General features: G+C 42.9%; 1 protein-coding gene across 7 annotated transcripts in view; it reads left to right on the forward strand.

The window, feature by feature from the left end:
• The window catches only part of DLGAP2 (DLG associated protein 2), a 402,575-nt gene that overhangs the window by 98,050 nt on the left and 281,243 nt on the right, over positions 1 to 23,282 (forward strand). For 3 of the 7 annotated variants that reach the window (XM_082215470.1, XM_082215472.1, XM_082215471.1), the window contains exon 1: positions 10,900 to 10,993. The exons of the other annotated variants lie outside the window; for them this stretch is intronic. The gene's annotated coding sequence lies outside the window, so the exon portion shown is untranslated. Of the gene's footprint in view, positions 1 to 10,899; positions 10,994 to 23,282 lie in introns of those variants that run through there. 7 annotated transcript variants of the gene reach the window in all.

Below are 23,282 nucleotides of genomic sequence, written 5' to 3' on the forward strand. Positions count from 1 at the left end.
TTAGGTAACTTCCTTGCTTACAGAATATTGAGTCGCTTGTTATATTTTCATCCAGGGTTTCTGCTTCCATTGTTCCTGCACCCTTAATGAATGCTGAGTTCTGGGAGAAGGAGATCAGAAATACTCTCCAGTGACAATGTGTCAGCTGGCTGCCCTGTGGCAATTCCCCCCTTCTAACACTTCCCAACACTTTTGTCTGTCTGTCTCTGAGCTGTGACCTTCCGCAGCCCCTCCAACCCCCTGTTGTAAATCAATGCTGAATTATTCTCCTGCAGCGTCAGGAGAAGGGGGGAGGATGATCTCCACCATTCCTCATCCATCTCGCCCTCTTGAGTCCAATCCCTGACATTGGGCTAAAAAATAATACTAAAGGTTTCTCACCCCTGGTTTAGGGTGAATTAGGGGTGAATCTGGGCTTATGTCCGAGACACTGGAATGAAGCACAGTGAACCCAAATTTGCCTGTGTTTTGTAGAAACTTTCATTTATAATTACCTGACTGTGGGGATGCCCTCCCTGTCGAGGTGTGTCTGTCTCCAACGTTATCAACTTTGGGGAGCCGTTTGAAAGGATTCCTGTTTACCCAGGCATTTGGTTTCTGGCAAGGACTCTCCTGTTTTGAGAGGGGAGTGGTTGTGGGTGGGATTCGATCCCAGCCCCAAGCAGGGGGCGTTAGCCCGCTGCCATCCGCTCACCTGGCTGGCGCCCCACACCCACGGGCAGATAGCCAACCAGGCGGTTAGTAGGGGGCATGGACAGTGACTCAACTAGTCGCTGTGCCAGCCTCGTTGCCTCACTTTTTCTTCATCCCGGCGCGAGTCACCCACCCCCCACTCCCTTAGAGCTCAGGGTTTCAATTGTTGTTTTGGCCTTGCTATGGACCTTAGGTTGGTCGCCCTGGTTGGCCGGGGGGCCTGGTAGGAATTTTTCCATTTGGCATTAGGCTTTCTGGTTTTTTCGCCTACCTTGTAGCAATCGTTACAACTTTTTGTGGTATTGGTGGGTAGGTTAGGCATTGGAATATGTTGCGGTGTGTGGAAGGGCTAGGTGTGGCCATCGCCTACGCCTTCAATTTTTGGTTATTCCGTTAAAGGAATCCAGCGGTCATGGATCCTGTCCGATGCCTGTGTGGCGGGTAGCCATGGCACGACCCTCGGTGACATCAGGGGAGAGCTTGTAGTTGGATTAGCATCAACGGGTTCCACCTAGAATCATAGAATCATAGAGTTGGAAGAGACCACAAGGGTCCAACCCCTTGCCAAACATCAGAGCACTCCTGACATATGGTTGTCAAGCCTCTGCTTAAAGACCTCCAAAGAAGGAGACTCCACCACACTCCTTGGCAGCAAATTCCACTGTCAAACAGCTCTTACTGTCAGGAAGTTCTTCCTAATGTTTAGGTGGAATCTTCTTTCTTGTAGTTTGGATCCATTGCTCCGTGTCCGCTTCTCTGGAGCAGCAGAAAACAACCTTTCTCCCTCCTCTATATGACATCCTTTTATATATTTGAACATGGCTATCATATCACCCCTTAACCTCCTCTTCTCCAGGCTAAACATGCCCAGCTCCCTTAGCCGTTCCTCATAAGGCATCGTTTCCAGGCCATTTTGGTTGCCCTCATCTGGACACGTTCCAGTTTGTCAGTGTCCTTCTTGAACTGTGGTGCCCAGAACTGGACACAGTACTCCAGGTGAGGTCTGACCAGAGCAGAATACAGTGGCACTATTACTTCCCTTGATCTAGATGCCCTTGAGTCCATCATCCAAGTCGTTGATAAAGATGTTGAATAAGACCGGGCCCAAGACAGAACCCTGTGGCACCCCACTAGTCAGTCTTCTCCAGGATGAAGAGGCACCATTGATGAGCACCCTTTGGGTTCGGTCAGTCAGCCAGTTACAAATCCACTGAGTGGTAGCATAGTCAAGACTGCATTTTACCAGCTTCTTTACAAGAATATCATGGGGCACCTTGTCAAATGCCTTGCTGAAATCAAGGTAGGCTACATCCACTGCGTTCCCTTCATCTACCAGGCTTGTAATTCTGTCAAAAAAACGAGATCAGGTTAGTCTGACATGACTTATTTTTCAGAAATCCATGCTGACTATTGGTGATCACAGCATTCCTTTCTAGGTGCTCACAGACTGTTTGCTTAATGATCTGCTCCAGAATCTTCCCTGGTATTGATGTCAGACTGACTGGGTGATAATTATTTGGGTCCTCTCTTTCCCCCTTTTTGAAAATAGGGACAACATTTGCCCTCCTCCAGTCTGCCGGGACTTCGCCTGTTCTCCAGGAATTCTCAAAGATGACTGCCAGTGGTTCTGAGATCACATCTGCCAGTTCTTTTAATATTCTTGGATGCAGTTCACTGGTGAATATTCACCTACTGGTGAATAAACCCCCCTTTTACAGACTCACCCCTCTCCGAGTGGGTGGAGTCAAGTCACGTGATCCAATGCCTAAGCCAATACCTTTTCACTTGCTGTAATCAATAAAGTTGTGGCCTTTTCTTGCCCATTAACCTTACATCACTTGTCCATATGTCTTCATTTCACTATGCGGGGATCGGGACCTTGAACCACAACCATGAAATTACTAGATGAGATGCTTTTAACTGTAGAATGCTTTAACTATTTTAGAATGCTTTCTTTTTTTAAAAAAAATTAAAAATTGTGGGTGTGTTTGCTGTCCTGAGCCCCTTGTGGAGGAAGTATGGGACATAAATTCAATAATTATATTTAAATATTTATATTTAATTATTCCATTCCTATAGGCAGTGTTGAGCCTTAGGTGTTAAGTAGTTTCTTGAGAAGGAAGGGAATTTTCAGATGATTGAATGATTTTTAAGAATGACACCAACTGGAAGATTTGGGCTACAATCCTGGCATGAGTAACACAGCAGTAAGCCCCTTTAAACACAGTGAGGCTTACTTCTGAGCAAACATGCATGGAATTGCACTGTCAGAGCTAGGACTGAAGTCCAAATAATTTCCATTATTTTCTGTGAAGTAAAAAAGTTTTAAAATGCTAATCGCTCCGCTGCAGAAGATACTTTCCTTGCAGAGGAATTTTTGCACATTCTTATTTTAGTAGTCATGCAAAAGTTGGGGGGGAAAGTTTTACCATCAAGTGCAGTCCCTTTCTTTTCTATGAACACTAATTCTTCCTTTATTTTTGCCCACTGGTACTTATGGAGCATGAAATTGAAATGAGCATTCCCATCCCCCCCATCCTTTTGTGTTCAGTATTGCTGCTTATATGAGAATAGTAGCTTTCTTTTTTGTTTCAAGCTGTTATGTGTTCTGTTGACTTCACAACTCAGCAAGTGTATTTATGTTCTGAATAAAACACCAGTTTTTGTGGTTTGCTGGAATTGGTGGTGGTGGGATTTGGCAGCGACAGGGAGAATGTATAAAAAGCAGAATGTAGGTTTCAGGCAGCTCTTGTGCATAATGGTAAACTCTACACGCAAAGGCCCTGACATGGACATTTAAGAGTCAATGGAGCAATACAGCCACAGAAATAGTGGAGCCTGCATATATAAAAATAGTCATTGAAACCTGTTTATTTTGTGTAGGATATAGTACAGAATTCATCCTGAAGAACATCAGATCTTTCATCATCATCATCATTTATTATTATTATTCAGAGCTTCTGCATCCACTAAAGTTGGCAAGGGACCTTGACAGAACCTGACTCCCTCAAGTTATATTTCTTTGCACAGTTAGAAAGCTCTCAGACATGTCTGCCAGAGGGATGTTGTTAGTAGTAACTGCACAAAACTCAGCATGGAAATGGCCAAAAGTATCAATCTGTCTGACTTTTAACAAAGCACCAGTTTCTGGTCCTGTTCCAACAAGAAAAACCCTGACAGAAGTCAGTGGATCATAGAATCATGGACCTTGAACATCTTTTTGTCCGACCTCCTGTTAAAACCAGGGTTGACAGGATGTGGCATCTGGGGACATTGTACAAAGTATATGCAGCACTGCATATATTATTCTTTCATAAACCCATTTGTCTGTGGCCATCCCCCCATTCATTCAGTATATACCTAAAGTACATACTGATTAGTGTACCTAGATGTTTGCCTAGAAGATACACTTGGAGATTTAGTTTCATGATTTATAGATGCACCCTATATCCAACTAGAACTAGATTAGATTAACCCAGCTGCCACATAAACAAAGACACTTGGGCTAGGTAATACTGCTTCCAAACAAAGAACATTTAAGTTGAGAGGCATGTCAGCAATCCCAAATACTCTAATTGAACTCAACAGTGCTTGGTAAACTTGCATAGGATTGCACTGCAAAACATTAACCATAATGTACATTCATAGACGTATTATTTACTCTTATCATCCCATGGGCTCAAAAGAAAATAAAATGTTCTTCTTGACACTCTACCAGCCTGGAGTCCAGGAGCTCCACAAGACTACAGAACTGAATAATTAGGGCAAGCTAATTCTGTATCATTGATGAAAATGTCGTTCTCCAAGTTAGGAGGCCAACCATCATAACTTTTGACCCTAGCTGGGTTTTATCCACACATTCCAGTTCCCAACCATGACTAGACACTTAGCACCATGTCTGCAAGTGATAAAGGGAAGGGAAGGAAGAGTCAGGTGTGACTGCCACATTGATGGGGAGATTAAATATTCCTGTGAATGCCTGCCAGGCTCTTACAGTCCTATGATCACACCTCTCAATCAGCTATAGCAAATGTCTCAACATTGGCTCATAGATAATATGGCACAGTGTCCCTATGTAGTTGTATTTCAAATGTCCACATGCAAACCCAGTACCGTACCCATTTTGATACAAGCTGGTGGCATTATCAAAAATATTCGTAGCGTGATCCAATTTAGCACTAGTTAATGGGCACCATGCAGCGGACTCACATAGTCTTAATAAAGATCCTCCCCCTTTTATTAAATAAAGCAAAGACAGCCGGGGGGGGGGGTGCTATTGAGTGAATGTGGACTTTGTGGACTTCCACTTTGTCCACTTTGTGGACTTCCCACATCATCTCCCAGCCTCTCATTAATATGTTAACCCAGCTGTGGAACACAAATCAATTTGTTTTGAACCATTAGGAAGAGCTGGATGGGGATATGGGAAGCACCCAGGCATAGGTTGGAGGAAGTGAAAACAGGGTACTTTTGAACCTAGGTGCAGGTGGTATGTCTGCAGAGTACTGGTTCATGCCAACGCTGTCCAGGATGCAACTGTGACAGCTCATTTGGAATCCTTCCCCAGATTAACATTTTTAAAACAAAGCTTCCAATACCTTGAGTCTCTATCAAGATGATTTTGAGGAAGGGCTGAATTAGAGCTGATTCCACCAGCCAGTCAAAGCAAATAGCTTTGGTCCACATGGAAAGCATCTTTCAGCATTTGCTTCACCTTGGGAGGAGATAACAGAATTGATCCCGATATATGGCAGAAAACAAGACTGAGCCTCCCACCATTTGAACCCTGACTCATACATGTAGTCATTAATTAGAACCCAAGGTAGGAATGATGAGCAAATGTTTCATAGGGAAGACAATATTTCATAGGCAAAGACAATCTGGATTTATGAATCCAGCCACCCCCTACACCTTTTACTAGATGATCCCATGCAGATGAAGGAACTGAAGATTTTGTGAACATGCTCATATATTCATGTGCACTTACATTTTTGTTAGCTTTGTTATGTAAAGTTTGTTCTTTTAGTGGCTTTGTTTGGGATGATCATCTCGCTTTCCATTTAATGAAGCATTTGCTTCCCTTTGTCCAAGCGAGCTAAAAGCACTTAGATATTGAAATCAAAAATAAAAGCTAAACAATTAATTGGCCGCTTGTTTATTGCAGCCAGATTGACATTGCCCAAACACTGGAGAGATGTGTGCTATTGGACTACAGGTGTGATATTTAGCCTTCATGGAAATAGTGACTCAAAATGATATTTCTTCATGGTATTAAAAAAAAAATCAAATAAATTTGCTTTGACTTAGCACTCACTTAATTTTTTTATATTAGCAATAAGGGCCACAGTAAAAATCCACCATCCTATCATGCTAGGATTTGGAATGCATGACACTGTATTTTTTTAAATTTACACACACACACACACACACACACACGACTTTATTGCAGTCCATGGACCCAAAATACACAATACATTTTTTAAAATTTACATTGTCACTGTTGTTTTAATTTCATTTTTGTATTTTCCCCTTGTATTCCCATGAATGCATATTTGTACTTCACACTGATTTGAAGCCACTTTGTGTCCCTTCCTGGGAGGCCGGAGGGACTTTGCTGGAACAACTCTTGGGTTGGGGCAACTGGGTAAAAGGTTTTATAATGTTTTAAGCGGTTCTGATTTTGGTTCCTCTGCTTTGCTTATGTAGGCTTGACGCTGGTTAAATGTTTAGTTGGGGCTGGCAGTTATTTTAATTTGGGTATAACTGTAAACTGTTTATTATTGATATTATTGTTATTGTTGTTGTTGGTTTCTACTGATTCATTGGTTTATTTGTTGCTCATATAGGATATTTTGTTTTTTAATGTTTGATGCTTTGTTGTGTTTTTATGTATGTTGTAAGTTGCCCAGTGTGGCTGGGCAAACCCAGTAAAATGGGCAGAATATAAATTATTATTATTATTATTATTACTGTGTAAAGTACACAGTTCAAAAAAATTATGAATAAAGATCATATTATAGAATTATAGAGTTGGAAAGGGCCCTGAGGAACATCCAATCCACCCCTCTGGAATGTAGGAGTATGTAGTTGTCCTATACAGGGATCAAACTTGCAACCATGACATTATCAGCACCATGCTCTAACCAACTGAGCTATCCAGAATGAAAATAAGAACATAAGAGCCTGCTAGATCAGGCCATTAACACATCTATCAGCCAGCCCTCAAGTCTGCAGCTGCTGTTGCTGAATGCCAGGTTGCCTCAGAGTAAGACCCATCTCATCCATGATTTTGGATGAGGAGGCCGATCTGGTCTGTATCACTGAGACTTGGGTGGGTGAGCAGGGTGGAGTTGGTCTTACCCAGTTGTGCCCATCTGGGTACTCGGTGCAGCATCAGAGCAGGCTTGAGGGTTGGGGAGGCAGAGTTCCTGTGGTCTATAGAGATTCCATCACTCTCTCCAGGCTCTCTTTCCAGGTGGGGGCAACTCCTACTTGGGGACTTCCCTGGCTTTTTTTCTGGCCCACGTAGGACCAGTCTGGATAGTTTAGCCTTGGTGAAGACTTGATGTTTTCATCCCCCAAAAGGTTTTTGAGTTTCTGCTGAAATGAGGCTGCATTTTAATGTTGTATTTTAACCTTGTTTTTAAGTTGTACAGTGGTACCTCGGGTTAAGTACTTAATTCGTTCTGGAGGCCCGTACTTAACCTGAAACTGTTCTTAACCTGAAGCACCACTTTAGCTAGTGGGGCCTGCTGCTGCTGCCGCGCTGCCAGAGCCTGATTTCTGTTCTCACCCTGAAGCAAAGTTCTTAACCTGAAGCACTATTTCTGGGTTAGTGGAGCCTGTAACCTGAAGCGTATGTAACCAGAGGTACCACTGTATTTCAATAAACTTGTTTTATATTTGGTGTTAGCTGCCCTGAGCCTGGTATTGGCTGGGAAGGGCGGGGTACAAATAAAATTATTATTATTATTATTATTATTATTATTATTATTATTATTATTATTATTAGTGTGTTTTCCTGGCATTGGACAATTGGCTCAGATTAGGGATTCTGCTGATTTACCACCCACCATCTCCCTGCCTGAGCTGACAGAGCTGCTCTCAAAGGCAGTGTTGAGGACTCCCAGACCTCAAGATCTATGCTAAAGCAACTGGCTCTGGGGTGGCCCAGGGCTTTATGGCTGCCATGATGACCGTGGAGCTGTCCCAACATGTAACTAACACATGTGTCAGGCTACACTCTGGACTTTGTTTTCTCAACAGCGCAGGAAGAGGGTGATCTGATATCAGTTCCCTGTCCTGGTCAGATCACTTCCTGTTGAGATTTAGCCTTTCAGAACCTTTTCCCATCTGCAGAGGTGGGGGACCTCCTCCTGTTGTTGTTGCTGCTGCTGTTGTTGTTTATATACCGGTACTACCCCTCTCATCAAAAAGAACTCAGGATGGCCTTTCCTTAAAGGCTGATGGAGGTTCCGGGGGATTTTCCAGCTGATATAACTGGCACTCCTGTCGGAGTCATGGCCAACTTCTGGAGCAGCCAAATGGCTCAGGCCTTTGACACGATCGCCCCTGAATACCCTCTTTCATTTCATGGAGCCCGCTTGGCTCCCTGATAAACTCCAGAGCTTTGGGCAAGGAAACAAGCTAGGAAGCAACTCAAGCATAGGTGGAGGAAAACTCCAAACAAATGCAATAAAACACTGGTGAGGGCTCATCATGGAGCCTGCCTAGTGGCACTGGAGGCAGCAAAGAAGGCTTACTTTGCTGCCTCCATTGCATCCTCGTTGTTCTGTCCAGCAGAGCTTTTCTGAGTAGTGCAGGGGCTCCTTATGTGAGGTTCCTCTGGGTACAATATTACCCTTTACACTGTTTAACATTTACCTGAAACTGCTGAGTGGGGTTATCCGGACTGAGGCCCTGTTTGTGAATGGTTCTTGAGACTTGGATAGATGGCATGTTGCCTGTTCTTGATGGAGTTACGCTCCCTCCAAAAGATTGTCTATGTAGCTTGGGAGGACACCTGGGTCCTTCGTTGTGGCACAAAGTGCCTTCCATCAGCTTCAGCAAGTGGCCTGCAGATCCTTTTGGGTGTGATGGTTGTCAGAGAGGTCCATCTTGGTATGCCCACCAGCCTTAGATGTTTGACTAGGTGAAGGCCCAGGAGCTTCTAAAGTTGTAGCAAACAGTAGCTCATCAATGCAGTTGTTCCAGAACTGGTGTTATATGAGAGTTCCCTAAGGCACCTGCTAGTAGCATGGGCACTGCATATTGCAGAAGCTGCAACTTCCTGACCATTTTCAAGGACAGCCCCATGTAAAATGCATTACAGTAATCCAACCTGGAAGAGACCAGAGTGTGGATAACTGTAACCAAGCTATCTCAGTCCAGGAACGACCATGGCTGGCTTAGCAGTGAAACCTGGCAGTCCTAGCCATTGAAGCTACCTGGGCTTCAAGTCATAAACATAGCTTTCTAGCCTTTTGAATTTAGCAGAAAGGCTGAAGCAAAGTTTATTGAAAACTCAGAAGTGCTTTGGGTACCAAAGCAGCAGCAATTGAGGGGGATAATGGCAGAGAACAGGCACAAAAGGAGACAAATAGTCTCAACAATAGAGGGGTTGGGAAGTGGGTGTTTTGCCCTCCCCAATCCTACTTCTGTTTCTAAAGCAGGCACTGAACACCCAGTGTGGCATGAATTTGAACCCAGTTCTTTTGTAGTGGACTAGATTCACTTTAAATATTGGAGGTGCTTACAGTTTCAAGCACATTTTTCAAGGCCAGGATGGAAAGGTGGCATTCATGCAGCATGGTACCTGTCACAACTAAGGGCAGCTAGTTTGCACAAGCAGAATACTTTGAAAATTGCATTTCTTTTGGTACTGGAGATGTGATAAAAGCACCCAGCCAATATGGAACTTTCACCTGCATTTTTCAGCCAGCCTCACAACATTCTGGAATGTCCAGGCCAGCAAATTCTCACAATTACTCTATGCTGTTAGTGTGGCCCACTGTATATCGTATGGACTGCACTGTGAAATATTGGCCTAGCTGAAATAAGAATTTAAAGCCATTGGTAATTGCAATGTAAATGACTTTGATACCCCCTTTTTTAAAAACAACAACACCACATTTATTCAGTAGTTACAATACAGCTTTGTCCGCTGCCATAATATCACAGAATGATCACTCCCAAATGGCAGTGATGTGGGATTTAGGATTGGAGTGAATGGCTTTGATACCTTTGAGTATTTTTTTAAAAAAACACACTAATAAATGGCAACACAACAGCTGCATAATATTTCTGCAGGTGGCTGCATTGTGTGTCAACATGTTGCAGTGGCAAGGCACAAGAAACAGAGTCCTGCTCATTTGCTGATAAGAACACAGCCACTGTCCATAACATTTCCTGCGCGGCTTTCATTCAGCCTGCTTGTTGCCCCCAGTGCTTCCTGAAATGCCCAATGACTGCAGGTTTCTCTTGGGTGCCTTCTTACCAATCTCTAGGCAGGACAACTTTTGTTTCTATCCTGTTCTTTTCAATGGGAGCTGTCTCAGGCAGTTTTTCCGTTCTCGTTCTCCTTGCACTGCTCTTCTGATAACGATGTAGGGATCTGTAGTGGTATCACAGTAACTAGAAGAAGCTGCAGCTGTAAGTGGATGGACCCCATCCACCACCTCTGCCCACTCAGATATTCTAAAGATTTTGTTTCGTCAGTGGCCGTGACGTTTAGTAGGAAGTTGCCCATTTATGGAGACTAGAGCAAATGATATCATCACAATAGGTGGCTCCTCTCTACATAGGGATCATTTGTGAAATGAGATTACAGGCATTTATCTGGGAAGCAGGAGGCAGAGGCACCTGCTTTATGTAATTGATATCCTGGAGAATAATGCTGTACAATAATCAAGACAGATCTTCTATTCCCCCCACCTCCTGTGATTTGATTAGGTGGGGAGAAATAGCCCTTCTTTTCCTGCTCGAGCAATAAAGCCCCTTATCCACATGGAATAAGCTCCAGACCATGTTTTCTGTTATGCTTGAATATATGGGACATGCATTGCAATCCTATGCTTGCCACAATGCTGCAGTATAGTTGTTTTGCAGAGCTGTGTAGCAGGCTAGTCAAAGCTGTGACTAACGAGGTCCTTCCTGGGATACATAGTTCAGACTCTGGCCTTCCTTTTTTAAAAACAATGCATTTGAATCATTCACCGATTGCATGTTTTTCCTGATCTGTGTGAGGCTTCACGCTCTCTGCCTGGATGCTGCCTGCAGTACAGCAAGACCCTCGGATACGGTAAGTCAGAGATGACTCAATTCTCACTCTCTTGCTTTCTGTGTATACTTTCATTCTATACTATGCTGTGATGCACATAAGTATGATGTGTGTTTGTGTGTTAGGGGTGAGGAGTACTGTCTTAATTAGTCTGTCAGCTCATTAATTTTCAGCAGAGGCTCGCTCTCTTTCTCTTTCTCCCCCTCCCCCAGTACTTTGCACCATGCCCCCCCCTCCACCACCTGCCTCTTCCATGCAAGCAATGAAGCTGTACTGTCTTCAAGTAAAATGATCAGGCTTTCTTTTTTTCCCTTTTCCCTTTATTTCAACCTTGCTGCATCGCACGGTATGTTTTAGCTGCAGGAACAGATTGGAAAAGAACATATATTAAGGGAAAGTGTTGAACTTAACAGGTGATGCCATGGGAAGGGGAGGATAAGTTCAGCCTCCAGTTTAACCTTTGCAATATGTAATTTCTAAGACAGGGCTCATGTTAGGTTTCGTATTTCTCTTTGCAATAAGCATGTGCCATATGCCTTTCTGCTTTCCATATTCTTCCAGCAAAACTATGGACCTTCAGCTGCATTAGCCTCCGTTTGAAGTGAAGGCAGTAATATTAAAAGCCCCACCATAAAAAAGCCAGTTCTTTGTAATGCAGGGTGCAGAAGATGATTCAGTAGTACCTCTTATCAACTGCATTAAATGTGATAAATCGAGGTGGGGGGGGGGATAAAGGCTGTGGGTTGCTGTTGTACGAATATGATACCACTGCTTAAAATATATATTCTTTAATATACTAGCCCTATCATTAGAGAAGACTTGAAAAGAATTTCCAATAATGATGAGGTTGGTACTTTATGAATTATAGAGAGAGGGGATTTCATGCTGGGTAAGAATTGCTTCAGAAGGAGTAGAATGAAGGGGTCTGTTGTAACAGTAGGTTACTAGGTCCTCTTTACTAAGGTTCACCTATGATCGTCTTTACTGGAATGGGCAACTTTGCAACAACTCTCTGTTGGTGCCTGGAAGGCTTGAAATGCACATTGTATGTGGGGCCAGTTTAGATGCCTGCATTTTCCGTGCAACGTGATTTTCAAGGGTAAGTGAGTCTAGGCAATGACACACAAATAAATAAAGGTTTGTCAAACAGTTCTTGTAGACTCTCGGTGAACTACTATTGTATTTGTAAAACCATCCAATTCATTTTTTAATTTTTTTTTTTAATTTACCTCTCTCATTTCTCCAGGATGGCACAATCACTGAATGGCTGCCCCTTGCACTTTGGTGTTAACATGCCTTTCAATATATAAGTTTATGCTAAGTTTTAAGGGAGGTCTAGGACTGGCATTTTGTAACCATACCTTTAATCCACAAAAACATCCTATTTTATCTTCATGTGAGGCAGCCTGTATGTTCTTTGTTCAGCAACAAGTGATCAGATAAGATCATCTAGCATGCAGAAGAATACAGGCAAAATGGTTAATCTGTGAATAGCTGACTGTAAGTAGTTTGCAGCGCATCTACATATGTGCGCAGTTAACACCTGCAAGCACCTCATTTTGCAGTGTATTCTTTATTGAAGTACTGGAAGGCGAAGGAAATTACTTTTGCTCATCAGTACATTAAGCTGACATGTGCTGTTGGGCATTGCATCTTTTACTTTCCAAGCAAAACTGGTTTGAAATATTTATTTAAGGAACATACATGCAGCAAGTCTCCCTAATACACTTGGACAAGTTATTTCTGAACATAAAAGAAACTGGGAAGTTTGTTCCTGTGTATTGAAGCTTATTTCTAGAGATAATTCGTCGGTACAAAGGGTACAATTTCAGCCAGCCATTTAGTTCCTTACATGTTACTCTGCACTAATTGTGACATGCAGCTTTTTATGTACTCTGGCTGATTGAATTTTAACTATAACCTGATTTGCATAATTTAGATTTCAGAGAAAAATTTCAGACATTCCCCCTGTCAGACAACTGCCAACAATTAAATGGTCTATTCCAATTAAAGTCAAACACTTTAGGAAGGCTGTTGATTTAACATTGCAGGGAGTACAAACTTAATATAGGAGACATCAGAATACAAGAATGCTAACTCTATAGACATTTTTATTTCACTTTTTGAAAGCATTATAAAACACTGGTTATTTCATTCATGTTCCAATATAGGCTTATTTAATTGGAATGATCTACAAATAAAAACTGGTAACATATTAATAAATTTTCAGGCTGTTTTAGAACAGGAAGGAACTTGAAGGAAAATACCTTTGAAGGTTTAATACTTTTTCATATTAAATGTTTCACAATTTCACCAAATACAATTTTCAGTGAGAATTTCAGATTTAAAAATTAGTTTATGAATTGGGACTTGTGAAATTAGGTTTGACTCCAGTTTGATTAAGCTGGAGACAAATTGGGATAATAATTGGTTCTGGCCAGAATAATTACTCTTGGTATCTTGAGAATGAAGAAGCCACTGGGAGAGTTAAGATTTCACTGAACAATCAAAACCATGTTCTTTTGTAGCCTGCTCTCATATAGGTTAGGTGTGCTTAAGACCATTGACTTCAGTGAGCTTTGGTGTGCTTGTGTCTGCATATTTTAAGGCTGTTGTTCTATTCTTCCCATCTATGCAACCTACTAATGGCAGCAACCATGTTAGTAGCATGGTGCTGGAAACGGAGTACTTTGCCTTCTGTTCAACAGTGGCAAAACAGATGCTGGTATTTAATATGCACTTTAAAGAGGGAAAGGGCCATAGCTCAATAGCAGAGCATCAGCAAAAGGCATCAGTCTCAATTCATGGCCTCTCTAGGTAGGGCTAGGAAAGTCTGCAGCCCTGGAGAGTCACTGCTAGTCAGTGTAGACAGTACTAAGGCGAATAGACTCACATGATATATAAGGCAGCTTCCTTCCTCACATGATATATAAGGCAGCTTCCTTCCTCAAATAACATTTTATGCTTGATGCAGAGTGGAAATAATATAGCCTATTCAAATAATGCAAGTGACCCAGAAGTTAATATAACACTGGGAAATTTATTGCAGGAAATAGAGGTTCAGATAGATAAACCGTGTTTTTAAAAGGAAGTATGATAGATTTTTTTTTGGAAATATTATTATTTCTCAGTTGTTAATTTTGAAAGCATATAGGTAATTGTATCTTCACCATTTAATAAAATTATAGCTAAAGACGACAGCTTCATGCACCCATGCATTCTCTTGGATATGGTTGGTGAAAGAGAGACAGTAAAACGGCATGAGATACCCATGCATAGTGCAAAGCTGCTTCGTAATTTACATTTTGTGCTTGAGAATGTACAAGTTGGTTCACAGAAACTGAGTTGTAGGAAGATTTGGGTCCTCGTATGAGGAGTGTAGCTATGCATCATGCAGCACAAGCTTTTGCATGCTCATCAGAGGTCTCACTGATGTTCCAGTGAAGTCGCCTTGAGTAAGCGTGCATGGAAATGCAGACTTCAGCAAACTGTATTTACTTCGCCAGTGTGAAATATTAAAGAGGTTCAGCCAGCTTGAGGCTCCTGCCCAGTGGTGTGGCCTGGGGCTTTGCACTGGTTCCTCCTGAAGGGAAAGGATCCAGAAAGGATTTTCCCCACTCCACCTCACCAACGGTGTGGCAGGGCTTTGTACCAGCTTTTCCTGAAGAAAAGAGCCGATGCAAAGACATCCCTTACAGAGTTTGAGCCCCCATTGTGAGGGACAGGTAGCATCAGAGCATAACATCTCAGGTGCCAAAATGCACTAGGCTACCCCTGAGAGCCAGCTTGGTGTAGTGGTTAAGAGCGGTGGACTCGTAATCTGGTGAACCGGGTTCGCTTCCTCGCTCCTCCACATGCAGCTGCTGGGTGACCTTGGGCTAGTCACACTTCTTTGAAGTCTCTCAGTCCCACTCACCTCACAGAGTGTTTGTTGTGGGGGAGGAAGGGAAAGGAGATTGTTAGCCACTTTGAGGCTCCTTAAGGGGAGTGAAAGGCCGGATATCAAGTCCAAACTCTCCTCCTCCTCCTCCTCCTCCTCCTCCTCAGTTACGTATAGATTCCATCCTAGATGTTACTATTTCTGCTAAACATGCAGGAAACATGAATGTAAGTTATGAAAGTTGCATGAATACATATCCAGGTTATGTGACTTGCATTAAATATCAAAGAGCAAAACAGATAGTGTAGTATTTGATGGAAACCAAACTGTAGTGGAACAGAAACAGCGCTGATGTGGCAAACAGCTGCCTTCTTACATGTTGAAGGGTAGGTAAAAAAAAAAAAATTCCAATAAAATAAATAAATAAATATGGGAGAATCACTGCAGCTGATCTCCGCCTCTATCTGCAGATTGGAAAGTCCACTGTATTCCAGCATCCCTAACGGCAAAATCCCAAAGGGTGGGCAGTGGAAAGTTGCAACGCAGTTGCTGTGTGGGCAGTAAGAAGAAAAAGGAGCATTCTGGGAGCATTCTGGAGCAAAAATTTTTTAAGTGGTAAGGGAAAATGGGGAAGAAATGTAAAAAGCCACCAGGTGAGAGGCCAGCAGGGCTTACAAAGTGGCAACTCTCTCTTCCTTGACCTCAGTATGATTGTGCTGCCTATATAACATTAGATTTATTGGGGGGTAAGCTAATGTTCAAAAATTTTTATTATTATTTTAAAAATATTCTAATTGCATGATAGTTACAGAGCATTCTGGGAATGGCCATCAAAATACTAAAACATTCATATTCAAATTATTCCTAGTTGGCTTTTGTTAAGCAATTATTGCGGGAGAGGGAGAGGGGTCTGAAGTGGAGTTCCTCCAAGGATTGGTATTGGAACCTGTGTTTTTTAACTTGCTCATAAGTGATACAGAGCTAGGGGTGAGTAGTGAGGTCTCTAAATGTGCTAATGATACCCAATTGTTCAGGGTGATTAAAGCAAAATAAAATAATAATAAAAAAATGAATTACCCAAAGCTCCAAAATGGTTCCTCCAAAGTTGGGTAAAAGCTGTAAAATGGCAAATGCAGCTTCAGTGTGAGCAAGTGCAAAGTGATGAGCATTGGAGCAAAAAATAAATAAATCCCAGTTTCACATCAACTTTAATAGGTTCTGAACTGGCAGTGACTGACTAGGAGCAAGACCTTAGTATCATGGTGGATAACTCAGTGAGGATGTCAACTCACTGCGGTAGTTGTTTTTAAGTGAATTCCTTGATAGGAATTATAGGCAAAGGGACTAAAAATAAAACTGCCAATAATATAATGCTGTTATGCAAATCTATGTTGTAGGAATGATTGCAATACTGTGTTTAGTTCTAGTCGCCTCAACCCCTCCCTGCCCAAGATGATCAAGGGCTTGAAATAAATCCCCTATGAGGTGAAATTACAGCATTCAGGCCTTTTTGGTTTGGAAGAAAACTGAGTAAGGGGAAACCTGATAAGAGCTGTGTAAGATTATCTCTCTCTTCTCCGCCTCTCTCTCTCTCTCAAAATACTAGAACCCAGGGCCATCCAGGGGAGCTGGAAGCTGGAAGATTTAGGACAGACAAAAGGAGATACTTGTTCACACAGTGCATAGTTAAAACTATGAAATTCGCTGCCACGAGAGGCATTGATGGCTGCCAACTTGGATGCCTTTAAAAATGAAAAGGCAAACTCATGGAGGATAAGGTTATTAGTGACCACAAGCCACTGCGAGCCTCCACTGTCAGATGCAAGATGCCTCTTACTATCAGTTGCTGGGATTCACAAATGGGGAGTGTGCTGCTGATCTGTCCATGGAGGCACAGGTCAGTTCTGTGTCCAGGGCAGCTGTCTACCAGCTCCATCTGGTACTCAGGCTGAGACCCTACCTGCCCGCAGACTGTCTCGCCAGAGTGGTGCATGCTCTAGTTATCTTCCGCTTGGACTACTGCAGTGCGCTTTACATGGGGCTGCCTTTGAAGGTGATCTGGAAACTACAACTAATCCAGAATGCAGCAGCTAGACTTGCGACTGGGAATGGCCGCCAAGACCATAGAAGACCTGGCTCCCAGTATGTTTACAAGCACAATTCAAAGTGTTGGTATTGACCTTTAAAGCCCTAAATGGCCTCGGCCTAGTATACCTGAAGGAGCATCTCCATCCCTATTGTTCAGCCCAGATACTGAGATCCAGCGCCGAGGGCCTTCTGGCGGTTCCCTCACTCCAAGAAGTGAGGCTTCAGGGAACAAGGCAGAGGGCCTTCTCGGTAGTGGCGCCCGCCCCATGGAACACCCTCCCATCAGATGTCAAGGAAATAAACAACTGCCTGACTTTTAGAAGCAATCTGAAGGCAACCCTGTAGCAGGAAATTTTTATTGTCTAATGTTTTACATTTTTTTATGTCTTGTAAGCCACATAGAGTTGCTGGGGAAACCCAGCCAGATGGGTGGGGTATTATTATTATTATTATTATTATTATTATTATTATTCAGGTCCTGCATGTTGGCTGTCTAGAGGATTCTGGTTGGCCACTGTGAGAACAGGATGCTGGACTAAATAGGCCTTTCATCTGATCCAGCAAACCCTTCTTATGCTTTTATAAGCTGGAGACACGAAGTCTATGATATTCACATATAGAGTAAGCAAGGTGCACATATGTGCTTTATCAGGTGCAGCCCAGGAATCCTGCCACTCACCTTGAAAGCAACTGAGCCTTTGGGAAGGTTCCAATAGAAGGCTTCAAAAACTCAAGAACTTTATGAGTGTTTGCATAGAAAGCCACAAAAGCTCAAAGGCGCACACAAGTAGTTATCTCCACCTATTGCCACTCCCCTGCCCCAAGGCCCAGAAATCTACCTTAGGGACAGGGGGGAGATGGTGGAGGCATGAATTCCCAGGCCCCCAGCAGAGCATCCTTTCCTGCTGGGAAATGATTCTGAAACTATATGCCCCAGAATGTCCCATTGACAGCTGACATCAGAAGGGCAAAAATGCCATGCTATGTGCCTGAGAGCAGTATCACCTTTCTGTTACCGAAAAGGAAATTTCTGGGCTTTGGAGGAGGGGCAAAGGGAAGCAATGGCAGTTCACCTAACTGAGAAAAGCCTTGATCCTGCTTGCAAGCATTTGAGCAAGGGTGCTTGCTTATGTGAGTGCCCAAATGCTCTCAACGTCCTTTGTAGATACCGCCTCCCCCAAGCTCTGCTGAGCCAACTTGATAGGGAGTGTTATGGCCATTGCTATTATGCCCAGCTCCCTGGATACCTCTTTCACTACACTCTACAAAACGAGCATGGACTCAAATCTACCGATGCTCACCAGTCCCAGGAACAAACAAAATGAGTTTTAGTTTTGCAAAATGTGCTCTGCTGTTTGCTAAGCTCTTGCTAACTGCTTCTTGACCTGACTCTGGTTCTGTGCCTCCTAGTCCCAGCTACCCATTTTTATTTTTATTTTATAAAAAAATTAAGACAAAATCAAAATCTGGTAACCCTATTCCCCTCTGTAAATAACAGCAGATTGTGTTTACTCCATGTGGAAGCCGGACATTAACTACTACAGGCCATAGGTTTGTACTCTGCTTTTTACTTTTCTAGTGTGCTGTCCTTATGAAGACACAACACACAGTGAACTGCAGATGCACTTGAACTAATGCAAATGGTCACCAGAAATGCATAGTTCTTGGGCTTTTTAAAAGAACCATAGTCATTTTCAATACCCCTCCCTACAAAACAGATACTGCAGGGCGATGTTTTATTAATTCTTCATTTTTCCAGTGCATTTCAATAGCTTGCAGTCAGTAACATTCCAGAATAAATATTCTGTAGCATGAATAGTCAGAATGATGGGTTTTTATTTTTATTTTTTGAGGCAAAACAAATATCTAGAATGATAATATTCTTCCATTCTGGCAGACAGTGCAGGGAACAATATTCAGCAGATCTCCAGTGTCAAGAAATGCAGATTTTTAGGATCATTACACACATTCAGCATTTCTGTGGCTCAGTAAGTCTAGGTCTCTGGCCTATTGTGGGATAACTGATCAGAGAAAGAGTTGTCTTTTTGCATAGCCCCTTTGCCGAATCTGTGCATTTGGTTGCATAAACCAGATCAGGCACTAATGCTGCATGAAACAGCATTGCTTCCCACTGGGTAGCCTCTGTGGATTCTGCTGTACAGCTGGAGGAGAGCTCAAGCAAAATCTGTGGTTCTCAAAGGAGCCATACTGTGAGTAGGGGAATTGACACAGCAGTCCCTGGGAAGCTGCCTTTAAATGGGGTGTACTCAGATACCTTTAGAAAGAGGAGAGTCATATCTCACTGGCACAGCACAGTGTTGACATGCAAAAGATCCCAAGTTCTAATCCTGGCAGTTTCAGCTAAAGGATCTCAGGTGTCAAGGCTGGGAAAGACATCTGAAGAGTACATGGACCAGTGACCTGGCTCAGTTTTCTATGTATGATGAGAGATTTATGCTTGTCCATTTATGCTTCTAGGCTTTCTGCTTTAGAACACAAGTTGGTTGAAAGTTTTTGAGAGCCAATCAATCTAACAAATTGTGGCAGACATGTTATTTCCATTTTCATGGGGTCCTTAGCAAGAGCAGAGAGAAGCATATATAGCAGGAAAGCATCAAAAGTGGCCATGTTTGGTTACTTGCAAAGGATAGGGTTGTACAGCAACATTCCTACAAGCATTTTTGGGTACGTTAGGGTTAGGTTTTTGTGGCCATGTTTATTTGTGGTTTATTTGTTGGTTCTGTGACATTAAGAACATTTATGTCTGATTTATGTTGCACATTGATGACAGAAATGACATCTAAAATGAGAACGAGAATATTAAATAATTTATTTTTCTCTACCTTTCCCCATCTATTTTTCTGCCTCTGACAGCAGTATATATCCTTTAAAGTCAATTTTGCCATTTCCTCTTGAATCCCTTCGCATTTGTTCAGAACATCCATACGGCAGCTGAAGTGAACATTTCATGACTAAATGCCATTAAAAATAGGAAGGAGGGGATCAGTTGGTTGCTAATTGGGTAGGCTAATTAGACAATAGCTCCCTTAATCATTTCAGCTGAAATATTTCACAAGTGACACTCATGTGGAAGGCTTTCCAGGAACCACATATCTTGCTTTCGATTGGGAACTGTTAGAGATTTCAGTGTTTTGCACTGCTATTGTTCCACTTCACATCTGAGAAAAGGATCATGTGGACCAGTTAAGAACTGCTGGATCAGGCTAATGGCCCATGTAATCCAGCACTGTGTTCTCACAGTGGCCAACCAGAAGCCTGTGGAAACCAGCAATCAGGATCCAATGGCTTCCAGCAGCTGGTATGAGAGGTACAGTTTTAGAGGTACTCTAGACACGTGACGAAGGACTTGAGGAATACATACATGGGATGTATGACTCCTCCCCCCTCATTTTGAGCAGGAGACCACCATTCGAAACTGTTCTCCTTTTCAAAAGTGGTTCCAAATATGTTTTTGGACTACAGTTCCCATCATTCCTGACCACTGGTCCTGCTAGCTAGGGATGATGGGAGTTGTAGTCCCAAAACAGCAGGAGACCCAAGTTTGGGGAAACCCCACTGTACAGAATGGGGGGGGGAGGGCTGCTCTCTGAAAACCCAAAGCTTCCATAGGCCTGCAGAACAGTTTGTGGTGTTCCACGAGTCCTGACTGCTTCCAGGGGCTATGAAGCAGCTGTCTATTAAGCATGGAGTTAAAAAAAAAATAAAACTTCGGTTTAAATATTTACAGCTGTGTGTTTGCTGTCATGAGATTGGTTGTCTCATGAAGATGATGTACCCATTTTTAAAGAGAGGAGGGATGCATCATGGGGGCAGCCCACTACCCATATTATTCCTTAATCTGTGCAGAAACAATTACATCTGAAGAGCAGATTTCTGAGTTTGGTGGCACGAGCATGCCGCAAAATCTGGCCGTGCTGCTAGCATTTTAGCAGTGCGTTTTACCAGGTATGTTCTTCAGGAATGCTCAGTTGGTAGCTTCCTGTAGTCTTCACTAGTCATTGCAACACATAAACACAAGCGTGGGAAATGTCCCAGGAAAGGACAGGTGAGCTTGGCCTCTGGCATGCCATTTTCTCCATGATGTAAATCATTGAGAAGTGGTGTGGCCTGAGGTACTTTGCAGGGCTTGGAAATGCTGAAACTGCACTTGTGGACCTGGCAGACGCTCCCTTGAGATGTTTTTTGTATCATATGCAGAAAAATAGAAGGAGCAACTGGATACAGTATACTGCTTATCATTAAGTATAACAAGCAAATTGTTTCAGGTAGCAATAATGCCTATGTTAGAATTGTGCTCCAGCAAATGAATAAGGACGTGGGTGGCGCTGTGGTCTAAACCACTGAACCTTTTGGGCTTGCTGATCAGAAGGTTGGCAGTTCGAATCCCCACAACGGGATGAGCTCCCGTTGCTCAGTTCCAGCTCCTGCCAACTTAGCAGTTCGGAAGCACACCAAAAAGTACAAATAGATAAATAGGTGCTGCTGTGGCGTTTCCATGCGCTTTTCTGGTTTTGGTGTTCCATTGTGCAAGAGGGAGCAGCTTAGTCATGCTGGCCACCTGACCCGGAAAAAACTCTGCAGACAAACACTGGCTCCCTCGGCCTGTAAAGCAAGATGAGCGGTGCAACCCCAGAGTCATCTGCGACTGGACTTAACTGTCAGGGATCCTTTATCTTTAAATGAATAGAACATAGCAGAGTCTAGCCTAATTGTTTACGTTTTGAAAGCAAAGTACTTTGCACATCTATTAAATAGAATATCTGTCTTTAGAAAGTGTATGCATAGATTCTTTAGCCTATTTCTGTCTATTATTCTCTTGTCCATGTTTTCTATGAATCATGCACTCCTGGGAGAAGAGAGGATCATCTGAGAAATGTAAAGGTCCTCACAGCCTATCAAGGGCAAGTAGAACTCTCTTGAAGCCTGAAAGTTGTGATTTAGGAGATAAACATGGTGATTGTTTGTCACCCTGAAAAAGTGCTGGAGCCAGCACTCAATCCTTCCTGCTTTGGACACAATAAAATACTTGCTACAATACTTGCTACAATACTTGCTAACAGACCTTAAGCAATGATAGGAGACAGAAATCCAAAGGAGGAATACACTGTGGGAAGCAGGGGCTTTGAAAGGGGGACAGTTTCAAGCCAGGAGTGTTCAGGAATAGCCCAATACATTTTGCTACCTGAGGTGAAGGACAAAATGTCCCCCCTCTCCCCATATTCCAAGTACAGAAGGTAACTGGACCGGCCATTAAATCATACTCAACATTGTTGGTTGGGCATCATGAGGGTATCAGGCCAGCTTAGTGAGTTCAGGGCTGGTCATGTGGAACAGAGAGGTATCCAACCCAGGGGAATGCCTGGGGCTGGGGGTTGGGATGCTCAGGAGAACAGCTTGAGTGCTGCCATCACTACCACCACCAGATCCATGCCTGGGGTGATCGACACTCTGCTTCATGCTATGACCAGCCCTGTGAGTGTCCCTGGCAATGAAGGGCAGCTAAGAAACACACCAGAATCAACATGTCTCCTAGAAGTCACTAATGGGCAACATATACAGATTGCTAGTTGCTTGATATCCACCACTGAAGGCTTCCTGTTATATTTCGTGGAAGCAATCTGGTTGTATTTCTCATAACAGTTTTATTTGATATAGGTATTTGGTCCAATTAAGGCAGTACAATTGCTCTCCCTTTCCCTTCCTGGTTTTAGCTATGTGGTGGAGAGTGGTCTTGGAAGGATAATAGAAAAGGCCGATCTAGTAGTGAGATTACTTCCCCAAGAGGGACCCAGCTGTCCAACAGGTACTCCACAAAGCCTTAAATGTTGGCCAGTGGTGCGTCCAGATGGATAATGCACTTTTGGAAAACCACTCAAAAACATGATTAAAAAGGAGAAGGTCACCAAGTGCCATTCATTTTGCATTTAGTGCGTCCGTCTCAGATGTTTGTGCATGCGTTTAAGTTAAAAGTTTGTGATTGTTTTATATGACATCCTAGTCTCACTGAAATGTTGTGATATGTGTTTGCATGAATCACACTCCACGTGCTGTTTCTCTTCCGGTGCGTAAGTGCAGCAGAAGTTCTCTTGATGTCCCTGGAAGTAGCAGGTAGCCTCAGAAAGCGCCCCAGTTAGATAGCTGGGCTCCCCTTAAGGTTAGTCCAGAAGTTGCAGCTAATGGAAAATGCAGCAGTAGTCAACAGGTGTTGAGAGAATTGTGCTTGCTGCTTATATTCTACTGAGTCGACTTTAAGGTATTACTTTTTCATTTATAAAGCCATAAACAACTCAAGACTAGGTAGAGACCACCTTGTCCCTTAGA

Source organism: Podarcis vaucheri, assembly GCF_965113315.1.
Source record: "Podarcis vaucheri genome assembly, chromosome: 3".
NCBI lineage: Eukaryota > Metazoa > Chordata > Lepidosauria > Squamata > Lacertidae > Podarcis > Podarcis vaucheri.